Genomic DNA, 11,875 nt, shown 5'->3' on the forward strand with positions numbered 1-11,875 from the left:
TGTCTGCAGGAGGAAACGCGAGTTCAGGAGGATCCCGGCTTGCTCCTGGCAGGGTGAAGGGCGGCATGGTGATGTGCGGTGTTTGTCAGACTTGGTAGAGCTTGGGAACGGGGTTGGGAAACTAAGAAATATGTGTTATTGCGCATGTTTAAGTAAGGGAGCCGACAGGAAAAGAGGGGGAAAAGATGCCCCAAAACATGAAGAGGTATTTTAGGCTATAGGTCTAGGTCTACCTAGCATCCGTAGTCCTTGTACTTCTTGCTATTTCTGTAAAATATGTGCTTTGATGTCCCTAGCTAGAAATAAAAGTCTTGTCTATACCTTGTATCTGGGCAAACTTGTAAAGACATCCTTCCAGTAGAAATACTGTTACTTTTTTTCTGCAGGACTTAGGTTTTGGGATAGTTTCTGAATGCCCGTGGTGTTTCATAGCCTTTTGTGTTAGCTTTACATATGTGGAGTGGGACGCAAACCACAGGCAAAAAGTTATTTGCACTGAAAACAATAGAAATTAAAATAATGCTTGTTGAGATATGTGGAATGTTGACATGAGAGAGTTGCAAATACGTCAGTGTATACAAACTTGCCAGATTACCATGGTTTAGTTGTCTGGTTGCGTGAGTAAATAGTACCGGTTTTCTGGGGAAATCTACTGAAGACTAATCACTTTGCAGTAAGTTTTCGACGATCTTTAATACTGGAGGACTGGGGCATGGGTAGTTGATCCACTCGTCCTGAGAGGGGCTGTGTGAGGTTACAGACTCGCATTTTTAGCGTGATGTGAAGGTTTTCTCTACCCATTACAGTCCAACCGATATGACAAAAGCCAGTTTAGGGCTGTGTTTCTTCCCATAAGCAAAGACCAAAAATTCAGTGACTGTGAGGGTTGCACAGATGGGCTCTGCCTGAACTGGGAACAGAACCTTGACCTTCCGAGTCCCAGCTCTGTGTCTTCTTCGCAGGATAATTTCTGCTTTGTAGGCACAGAGAAGCCGTGAAGAGCCCTTCTGTGTTGGTTACGGTTCCGTTTGGGTGAGAATCATTCAGGAGGTCACCTCCTCTTTATGCCAGAACTTCTGCAGCTATAAATCTTGTTCCTAGATGTCTGGCACTTTTTGCTCACAAATCAGCTTTATTCTTCATGTCTGCACATACAGACCGTTAAGAAAAAGTGGTCGTTGAGTAAGGAAATTGATTACTGATTTTTGCTGCAGTCACTGAGATTTACAGTTGTTACCTGTCTAAATTGTACTTGATGACCAAGGATTTTATTTTTCTGTGGGTTTTGGGGTGGTTTGTTTTTAACCTGTTGAATCGTGGTTACACTTTCGATAAAAGGTCACCTCACCAAGGGAGAGGAAAGGGGGGTTGCGTTTGGGGTTTTTTTAGTGGTTTCCTTTCGGTTTGTTTTTTGTTTCCTTTGTGTGCTTTTACACTGCAGTTGAGCATGAAGAGAATTTATAGCGAAATACAGGATTTTCCGTTGTTTCTCCCAGTGCTCCTTATGTTTAATTGAGAACTGCTGCGCTTTGTACTATGGAAAAGAGCAAGGACGTGCCTTCGGTGCACGGCTCATGAGTGGGGTGACAGAGGTCTCTGCGGCTGTTCACGCACGGCGGCGGTGCAGCAGCAGGGCTTGTGGCTTGTTGCACTTCTCTGGCTTTGACAAAGGGCTGATGTGTGCCTGAGTAAGGGAAGGACAGATGGAGGAGGGACATTGTAGAGAAGAGGAGACACAGTAGAAAATTTCAGGTAAATGCTGAGATAAAAGAGAAATTGAAGCCTCACAGACGCCAGTGTTTTTTTCAAAGATTATTCTTAAAGATTACCTAACTGTAAAGATGTGAAGCTAACAAGGAAACGGGAAGAGAAGAAGCCTTTGTTCCCCCAACTATTTCTTCTTCCTGTTTTTTTTTAACTACTTGTAGTTCCTGCTCATGTGTTAGAGGTTAAACATACATGTTCAGTTAGTAGATCGAGTGCAAGCCAAGCTTACTGTAGTGTCATGAAAGACTCCTAATAAAGTAGAAAATGGTACAGTAAAGTCGGGGCTGCTCGTTCCATCACACCACCCTTTTCCTTTCAGTTTTGCTTCTGTGCCGTTTGCCCCAGCCTCCTCTGCTGCGGTGCTCACGTATTGCACAATGTCTTGCTTTTGGTGTCTGAGGGACTCACTCCTACTCTGTAATTCTCTGCTAGTATGTATTTACTTGGTTCTGCCTCTTCTACAACCCTCAATTACATTACTTACATACTGGTCATGGACACTGCAGAGGATGGGGGTGGATAAGATGAAAGGAGATTCATGAGCTAAGCTGTTGTCTTCCTCCCCTGGAAACTGCCAGCATCTTGTACCTCTCTGAAGCATGTCATGTGCGGGTGAACCCTGGCTTATTTGGGCCACTACTGCCCTGTAGTTGTGATCCATCAGGTAAATTAACTATTAAGCTAATTGGAAAGGTGAGTACATCCCTTTCTCACCAAATGTGTAGATGTTGAGGGAATGTCAGCAGAGCGGAAAAAAAATCTGTGAATGAGTATAACTGAAGGAACTGCAGAAGACTTGAGAACATCTCATCCAGTGTTTTAAAAAATATTTCAAAGTAGAAAAACATGAATGAACACTGTCTTGCTAGATTAGTTATCCTTTTCACACACAACTTGCCCAGAGCTCTGTTTGCGAGAAAGCACACCTAGAAACACGGAAGGGATGTTGTAAAATAGCTTTCCATTAGTTCAAAACCATTTCATAGGTTCTTTCTTGTTAGCAAAACATGGTTTGCTTTTAACACTGCCTCTGTAAACAATGGCTGCGTTATGCCCTTAGTGAACTGAGCTGATTGTGTCTGCATACCGCATCCCTCCGAAGCCCGGAAAGAGCGGAGCTCTGCTCTCATGGTTCACGTTCACTCAGGGCTGACCGGTGTTTTGTTACCTATCCCAAACGTTTTTGCGGTGATGGGCTGTAATACAGGCTGTCCGGACAATAGACAGAAGACACTGTTTTGACACATATAGTAGGAGTTGGTGGGTGAAGCCACCAACTCCCACAGACAACACTTTTTCTAAATCAGTAGCGGAATTTGGAAGCGCAGTCTGCACTGAGAAAAACAAAGAAGTTAATTTTGGCTGAGCTGTCTGCAGATCATAACTAAGATATATTGGCTACTCTTATTTTTTAAAAATTCAGAAATAGTTAAAATCTTGTTTAGGTTAGGATTTTACTTCTACGACGAGAACTGTTTGTTCTGAAAAGCACAGTCCTGGCTCTTCTCCTGGGCTGGGAGTTGTGAGGAGAATGGCTTGTTTTATAGATTTACTAGTCTTGCAAATCTATGAGTGTTTTCATGCCTCAGACTCTGCAACCAAGTATGGAAGAATGTGAGTTCGAAAGCTTTGGGAGTAACTGGGTGGTGTTTTCATAGCAGAAAGGTTTGCGCTTTTTTTTTCTTAATACAGTATAATGCCTACTGTGTCTAAAATCCTGCCAAACAAAGCAGTCTGAGGTTCAGAACACATAACTCCATGTTAACGGCACAAATAGAACTCCTCACTGTTCCAGGAGACTGCGGGAGCTCTTGTCCGCAGAGGGGTAGCTCTGATTTCCCCGAAGCACGGACCACATGAGAAGCACATGGGGATCTCTTGTAATGCTCTCTTTGAAGAGTCTGCTGCATAAACAGAGCGAAGGTAGTTCCACCTGCCTCCTCCAGAAGAAATCTCTACTACAAATGCTAATACAGTAGCTCTCAAGCGGTGGCAAGGTTATAGTAACAGCAATGTGTCAGTAACTTCTGCTTTCAAACAGCTCGAGTATCAGCACTGAAGTACAACATTTGCATGCAGAGAAGCATTCCCGTAGGAAAAGAGGGTTGGCGCTCAAGAAAAGGAACAGCAAATTACACAGGTTGTGTTGTAGTGTTTCAGCTCAAGTGTGTATACTACCTTAAATGAGAACCTTTTCTTTTATTGTAAGTAGAATTCCTGTTGAGGTGCTGAGACTGGATACAGAGGCGCTGGAAAGCTAGACGCCTGGCTCGAGCAGAAAGGTTGTCTGTCGTCTTACTGGGTGCTTTGCACTGTTTTGGTCATGGTACTTTATAAGGATGGGTGGGCATGTGCCCTTTATATAGCATGAAGTCTGCTCTCTTGGCAGTCCTCTCCTGCAAAAATTGCTCCATGGGCGACAGAACTAGTCAGCCTGGTTTCTTGGGGAGCTGTCTTGTGTCTGCTCTTCCTACTCTTCAGCATCGGAAGGACTCCGTCCCTCTTCTCTCTGTCAGCCTGCTATGTGCAGTGCCCACCCCAGCCCTCCATCCTCAGTTCCCCTCTATCTGGTAAACCATTCCTCACAGCTCTGCAGCAGTTGGCATCGTTCCTCGATCCCCAGTTACCATTCGGTCAAAAAGGAGCGTGGTGTGGTGGCCAGCTTGGCGGTGGGTAGCTTGCCAGGGAGCCGGGGAGGAAATGAGTACCTGAGCTCAGAGCAGCTCTTCCCTAACAGGGAGTGTGTGCTGCTCTCTTCTACACATCCAGCAGCTTTGGAGACCTCCACCAAGCTTCAAAACTTGGCTGAAACTGGTCCACAGGCGGGATAGCTTTGGAGCAGAGGAAGGAGGGGGCTTAAAGAAAGCAAGAAACAGTATCTGAGCTGACGCAGGATCTGCGCTTGTGGCGTTACTCTGTTTTTTGTAGCTGTAATCACTCATTGCTGCAGCGCATCCTGTTCGCCTTTTAGATTTGGACTATAAAGCTTTTGTGCTGGTTTGAAAGGGCTTGGATGAGTATGAGTATTTAAGATTACAAAAAATAACTAGCCTCAAATTTTTCTCTGGTAACAACAGTTGGAGCTTACTGGATGCCTTTAGAGTTTAAACAGTGAACTAAAAAGTCACTTTCATTTTCAATCAGAGGTTTTTCATTACTGCATCACTTACTGCTCTCCCAAATTTCCTACTAGAGGCTGTGGATAGAAGGACCAGAATTTCAAGTGTGTGTTTCCAGTAGACATGAGTTGGAGGCCATTGACCCTCTGCATAGTGTGAACTTCAGGTTCTGCTATGTGCTGAAATACAAATAATTAAAATCTTGTTGTCTAGCAGCTTCTATTTTTATGAGTTAATGTAGACGTGCTTTCCGTAGTCAAAGAACTTACGGTGTTAGAAAGATGGGTGTCTGAGCTGAGTTCTTGTGAATTGCTTGGATGGCACTGTACCTGCTTTTACTTTTGAGGCTGCCTGTGACGGAAAATGGGAGTAGGAGAAGTCCTAGTTGTCTTTCTGATATTGTGCCTGTAAATGCTGAGGGTTCTTGGCGTTCGTCTTTCACCCGTTCAGTATGTCAATGTTTATCCAACTTCCTGTTAGTTGTTTAGTCCCCTAGAACTGGTAAGAGTTTATGCTGCTTTAAGAGGTACTTTCCTTACAAGTGAATAGATTCCTGAGTTTCCTGAAAGAGCTTTTAAGGAGATTTCAACACAGCCATCAACTCCTCCCCACCCAGTGCATATTCCTTCTGTAACAGGACATTTTTCTCTCTTTAGTATGTATGGAACTTAATAAAAACATTTGAGCAGTAACCACAGCCTCTTTTCTGTGAGAGCTGAATCTCCATCAAGGTGAATTGGGTATAAAAGGGATAATGAGACTGTGGCAATTGCATTTGTTCTTTTGGCCACTTCTCCAGTATTGCCTCCCTCTGCTGTCTCTAAATTGTTTTCAGTAGGAAGGGCACGGCTCCTTCCACCCTGGGTCAAGAAAAAAACCAAACCAGGCTTTTCCCTTTCTTCTGCTCCCCCAGTCCTCAGTGGAGTGCCTCCTACATAACCTTTGACTGTCTTCTCTCATCTGTGCTAAAGCCCAGGTTCCTCCTCTGCAGCATTTCAAGCCTCTGCTTTTGCTTTTTTTTTTTTTCGAAAGACCAAATGGCTCATCTGTTCTTTATTCATATTCCCTTTCGACTATTAAAATTGTCTTAGGAGACTGTGGAAGAGAGCTGGATCACAAGATCAGCATGCTTTGCCTTTGCAGTTTCTGCAGCACTCTCTCTGATGCTATATATGGCGCAGCATTGTCTTAAATGTGAAGCACGGAACCATTTTAATCATATGATTTACAGAGAGGCCGAATGAGGGGGTTATGCAGGGGGTTTGTTTGTGGTATTTCAGCTCTGCATCCTGATCCTGATGTGTGTTTGTTTCCAGAGTGGGAAATGCTTATGCTGAGCAGAAAGAGAGATGGGGTTTTTTGGTTTCTTTAATTTTTTTTAGCGTGTTTGTGACGAAAAATATTTAAGAGATGGGAGTAATAATTCATCTGGAATTAGAAAAGCTGCTGCTGCTGCAGACAGAATGAAACAAAATTTAGATTAAATATAAATAACCTTGAGAGGAACAGACGTGATTTGTTTGAAGAGACTTAAATAGACAGTTACTTTATAAGCTGTTTTGCAGTTGTCTGTGGTACGCTTAAAGCTTCTGTTAAGTGCTTCGGTTACTGCCTTGTCATAGCATGGTTGCAGAGCACCTGATATTGTGCCATTCTTCTTGAAGAGTACTCAGGTTTGTCAAGTTTTGATTAAAAAAAAAAACAAGTGAAGCTTATTTCCACAGTGCTCGGATTGATGATACCTGAGGGCTCTCGTATCTCTGGATTTACCCGAACGTTGCAAAGCAGCCCACAACAGCAAAATCTGGTTTCTGTTCTGTTTTGAAAAATCCTGTGTGACTAACATGCAGGTCATTTTTTTACAGTGTCTGGAAAAGGATGCAAGTTGTGCACAACGTTTCCGTGGGGATGTTTTGTGTGTGTATATTTTTTATCAGTTTAATCTACCGCTCCTTAAGTTCAGTGAGTTGGGGGGTTTTTTTAATAATTACATATTTTTATAAGCTCGAGTTCAGCCTAGTAATTGCATGCAGAGATATTACTTGCTGTGTTGCAGGGTAGATACTTGCTGAGACGAAGCTAATGCAGCAACAGGTTTAGAGGGTAGTCTTGAACTTTTAAAATAATTAATAATTTAGTCAAATTATTTAGACAAAGGGAACCTTAAAGACCACTGAGCACTAGATTCAGTCATTTTCTCTCTTTCGTGTGGCATTTTTTTTCTCTTGACATTCTCAAACTTGTAAATGTGTTTCTCCCTACTTCCCACACCTGCAGAGCTGCTTAGGAAAAATTTAGACAAAGGGAACCTTAAAGACCATTGAGCACTAGATTCAGTCATTTTCTCTCTTTTGTGTGGCATTTTTTTTCTCTTGACATTCTCAAACTTGTGAATGTGTTTCTCCCTACTTCCCACACCTGCAGAGCTGCTTAGGAAACCCTATGGCCGAGGAGCTGTTAGGAGTGGAAACAGGGATCTGTTCGTGAGCAGAAACTATGGTCTGGAAGAGCTGTCAGGCACGTACAGAGCATCAGGAGCTCTGCTGCCACGCCTCAGGTGCCTGGTTGTGTGACAGCCTCCTTTCCTACGGCGTGGCGGCGCTCTCCTTTTGCTGCATGGCTTCTCTGGAGTATCTAGGCATGTGGCTGCACCATCTGATCCCATCCCAGTTTATGTTTCTCTGGTAGCTTCGTAGGAAGCAGCAGGTTTCAGGGCCTGGGTCACCTCACAGTTAGTCATAGATGTTTAGAAGCTATCACTTTCCTGACCTAACTTTCCATAACTCAGTGTGGTTCCTGATTTCTGTGTTAAACTAGTGGCAATATTTTCTTGTTCTTCACAAAAATTACTTCTCACCAGTGTACCGCACTCCAGTACTTCAAATATAGATATTCTTGAAACTGTATTTCGGTGTGTGATGCCCTAGGAAGATGACAGCAAAGGTTAATTCTCTTGGTAGGTGCCTTGCGTGCACCCAACTACTCGTTTCTTGCTAGGCGGTTTGCCAGTCCTGCTGTGTTGCACCCAGTGCTGCTTCATGGGAGCCCCAACGCGTCTCAGCGGCGCAGTCGGCAGCGCTGCGCTGTTTCCTCCCTCGGCACACACTGCATGAGGATTTACAGTAATTTCAGCTGACCCTTTTACAGAGCCCTGAGTTAACGCTTTCTGAGAGTATGTGGTGAACTGTCAGCAGCCAGGTAAGCTCTGAAGATTTTGTTTTATTTATTTAGTGGAAGCAATATTTACTGAACGAGGTGATGGCTGTGATGTGCGCTGTTGTATGCTTGCCTCTCTGTTCACGCTAGACTACTGTCTAAGGTTTTGTACAGCTCTCCCGGGGTATCCAAAAATCCCTTTGCAGTGGTTCATGCAGCCTTTGTGTTGTCACTTTATCACATTCCTAAATGGTCTTGTAGTTAAATGAGACCTGCTACTACAAAAACATGTCCTTCTGATCTCGACATCTAGCCAAAACTTTGTCCTGTTATTGTTGATGTTTTTTCCCCTCTGCAGCATCTGGATGTTTTGTTACGTTCCTGGGGAGTCACTGGTTATTGTTTCTCTTTTGCAAGGAAACTAGAGCTTTAGCTGCGGCCAAGGTTTGTCCTGAGATGTTTCAGTCCAGGTGAAGTTTAACGAGTGACATTTTATTTTGCAAGAACACCAAGCAGCAAAGCCTCCACCATCAAAAGATGGCAGCATTTCTTACCAACTTGATGAGCCATATATGGACAGATCTCTAAATCACCATGAGAAGTATTTTTATTCCTTTAATATTTTAATTACAAAAATTATCAAATATTAAATTTTTATTAATATTTAAAAGTCCAGTACGTTGAAGACATTAATTCCCCACCACTAAACTTTCTCACAACTGATAGACATGTTTTTAAATGACATATTTTTCCAAACAACGCGTTTTTAAAGGGACCTATTCGAAAGCTTGGCCTCCTGATAACTCATGGGAGTTCATGTAAATTACATTACTAGCTGTGATGTTGTTAATGTGTTGTTGGCAGTTAGGTAGTTCTGTATGTAATCTCAGGAGGCAAATACCAGTGAAACCTGACCAGTGTTACAAAAAAATTCAGCTTAAAACTTCGTTTGAGGAATCCAGTGACCTAATGGATGAGGGGAGGTCAGCTCGCTGGGCAGTTTCATTTCTCCCATTACCCAATGAACTTGGCAGCAGCAAAATCTCTCTCAGAAAAGAGTGCCTAATACTTTCTAATGAGATTTACAAGGAGATTTTTATCCCCAGAGCTTTGCAAGGAGATTTTATCCTCATATTTGAGGAAACACTTGTTGCAAGGAGGGCCAGTGAGTAAACAAGGAGACAACTGACTTTGGAAGGGTCTGAAGCCGAATGCAAAGAAGGGAGCCTGCTTAACAAAGCTGGTCCCTACCAGCAGATCTGCTGACAGTTCTCACCAGTGGGCTGCAGGTCCGGCAGCTGTGCCTGGAGGTTTTGTTCCCCGTGAGCTGACACCTCTGCCTCCCTTCTGTCAGCCCTCACAGCTGTGTGGAATAGCTAAATAAAGACTGTTGCTCTGTCTTCATCTGTCTTGAGTAGAAGTAAATGGCTTTACCGGTAGCATCCTGAGCCATAAGACACTCAGCTTTGAGTGACCTTAATATTCAAGGCAGGGATCGACTGGCAGTCACAACCATGAATTAGTGAACAGTGTTCTTTTTTCAAAAAGAAATAACTCCTGAATTACCTGAAAAATTCTGTTACGTGAATGAATCATATGCTGTTGGGTTTTGGTGGGGTGGGTGTTTTGTTTTGGCTTTTTACTTTAAATAATCTTGATGGTATCTAGTATTTCCTGCAGAACACCTTATCTTGTGCAAGGTGTGTAAGACAACTCCGTGGAACACCTGATACCAGCACTCTGTCAACACCAGCTGATTACCCTGTTTGTCTCTCCTGTCTCTTGCAAAGTGTCTGGGTAGTGTCTTCACTACAGAACCACTGGAGTTACTCCTAACACAAAAAGCCCTTTCACATATTCAGATACTTGCGTTTAGAGTTACTATGAGCTTCATCTGGCCAGCCTGAGTGTAAATACCCCTCCTTCAAATGTAAATAGAATTAATTAGTGGTGTGGACATAAGTTAGCTCCACTCAGGTGCTTTTGAGTTTCCATGTATTTCTGCGGATTCCGTTTTTTCCTCCTCCATTTTTTCCTCCTCCATTTTTTCCTCCTCCGCGGTGTGCCAGAGGGAGCACAGCTCACTGACTTGTGCAAGTAAGAGCTCTCTTTGTCTTTCAAGAAGAAACCAGGCTTTCTTTTGGCTGTGTCTGATAGCTTAAAGGCAATATTGGAAACCATTTATGTGCAGCACTTCCAAAGTACTGAACGATAAAGCTGTTATTGTTATCATAAAGTAGAATTTTTGGGAAAGAACTGAATGGAGAAAGTCCAATAAGTGGAGTAAGCAGCTGAGGCAAGTGTGTAGATGTAATGCTAGGGTTTAAAATCCATCAAAATGCAAATAGAACGAGTGGTGGCAATAGTGATTAAATAGCTGAGCAAAATCAAGTTACATTAGGTTTCTTTGGGCAATTATAGTAAATTGAAAGTGAATAGTGCTTCTCGGGGAATAGGGCTTTTCAGGGACAACAAACCTGGTACATTGCTATAGCTGAATGCTAACTTTGCATGCAGAAAAAGCCTTTAGTTAGCTGGGCTGATACGTATCTTAATACATTATGATTCTTAGTGCAGACACAAGGGTGGGATTGAGAGGTTAAGACCTCTCAAAAGGCAGCGCTTCCTCCTGCATGCTAACCAACTGTAACCCTTGCTTTTGAAATAATTTTAAACGTGCAGGCACCCTCAGTGAGTAGACCATTAGGAGACCTTTGCTGTAACATTCAGGAATAATTTATAAAGTCAGAGGTAAGGAGCCATCTGTAGGCTTTTGTGGGTTCCAGAAGTCAGCTGCCTTTGTAGCTTTGTTTTTGAACTGTTGAAGTGGTAGCACAGAATTTACTGTTCCCAGAATATACGGCAGAAATCTTTTCAGTTGTCATAGCTTAATTCATTGCCAGATGTAACTCAGTACCCAAGGAGTATCTTGCATTGATTATGCTAATTTCTGCTGTAGCCCTATTTGTATTTGTGCACGTACTGTCTGCGCTGAGGCTGAAAAGAACTTGGCTAAATAAAAAGCTCCTTTATTATTGTGATCGGAGACTTTTCTGGGCAGCAAGCCTCTGACTGCTCTACATTACTTGTTACAGCGAAAGAATTGGGATAATATTGTTTTAACCATACAACAGATTGTAATGATGGGTGGTAACAAATAACAAAAAAGGTCTGCAGTGCAGCTTGAACTGCCTTATTTGAAGTATTAATTCATTTTACCTGTCTCTGTGATAATGCTTCTTTGAATACTGTAGCAATTGGCATGGCAGTCATAAACACTGAAAATCCAGTGGCCATAAAAACAGAACATCCCCCTTGCAGCAAGGTGTCTCTTCTCTGACTGTATTTTCTTCGTCCTTCCTCCTCCCACACCAGACTTCTCCCCCCCCTCCACACTCCCTGCAGTGCCTTTGAAGGCATCACATTGTGATCATTCCAGGTCTCAAAGTAGCTCGCTCAGGGGATGTTGCCATGCAGAGTGCGTGTGAGGAGTTTGGGCTCTAGCTCATGTGCTAGGGGAAATGGCTGCACTGATTTAAGGCATCGGTGGCCCCCACAGGAATTTCTTTTCCCTCTTGTGACTGACTGTGGGTACCCCAGGACAGCGAGAGGCCATTCACTGCCGTCCGCCCTTCACAGCTGCAATTCCCTGCTGGTTGTGGTCACTCAAACTTGCCTGCGCTGGTAGCTCAAACCTGACCTGAAGTGTCTGGGCGGCAAGAGCTGGCTTTTGCTGCCATAGATGAGTGCGTAGATGGTTAAGAAGGTTAACTTCATACACCGCTGCAGCGAGAGCGGTTAACCACGGGTCATTGTGTTAGCCCTGGGCACCC

The sequence above is a fragment of the Buceros rhinoceros genome, unplaced genomic scaffold, assembly GCF_000710305.1.
Source record: "Buceros rhinoceros silvestris isolate BGI_N320 unplaced genomic scaffold, ASM71030v1 scaffold15405, whole genome shotgun sequence".
NCBI classification, from domain to species: Eukaryota; Metazoa; Chordata; class Aves; order Bucerotiformes; family Bucerotidae; genus Buceros; species Buceros rhinoceros.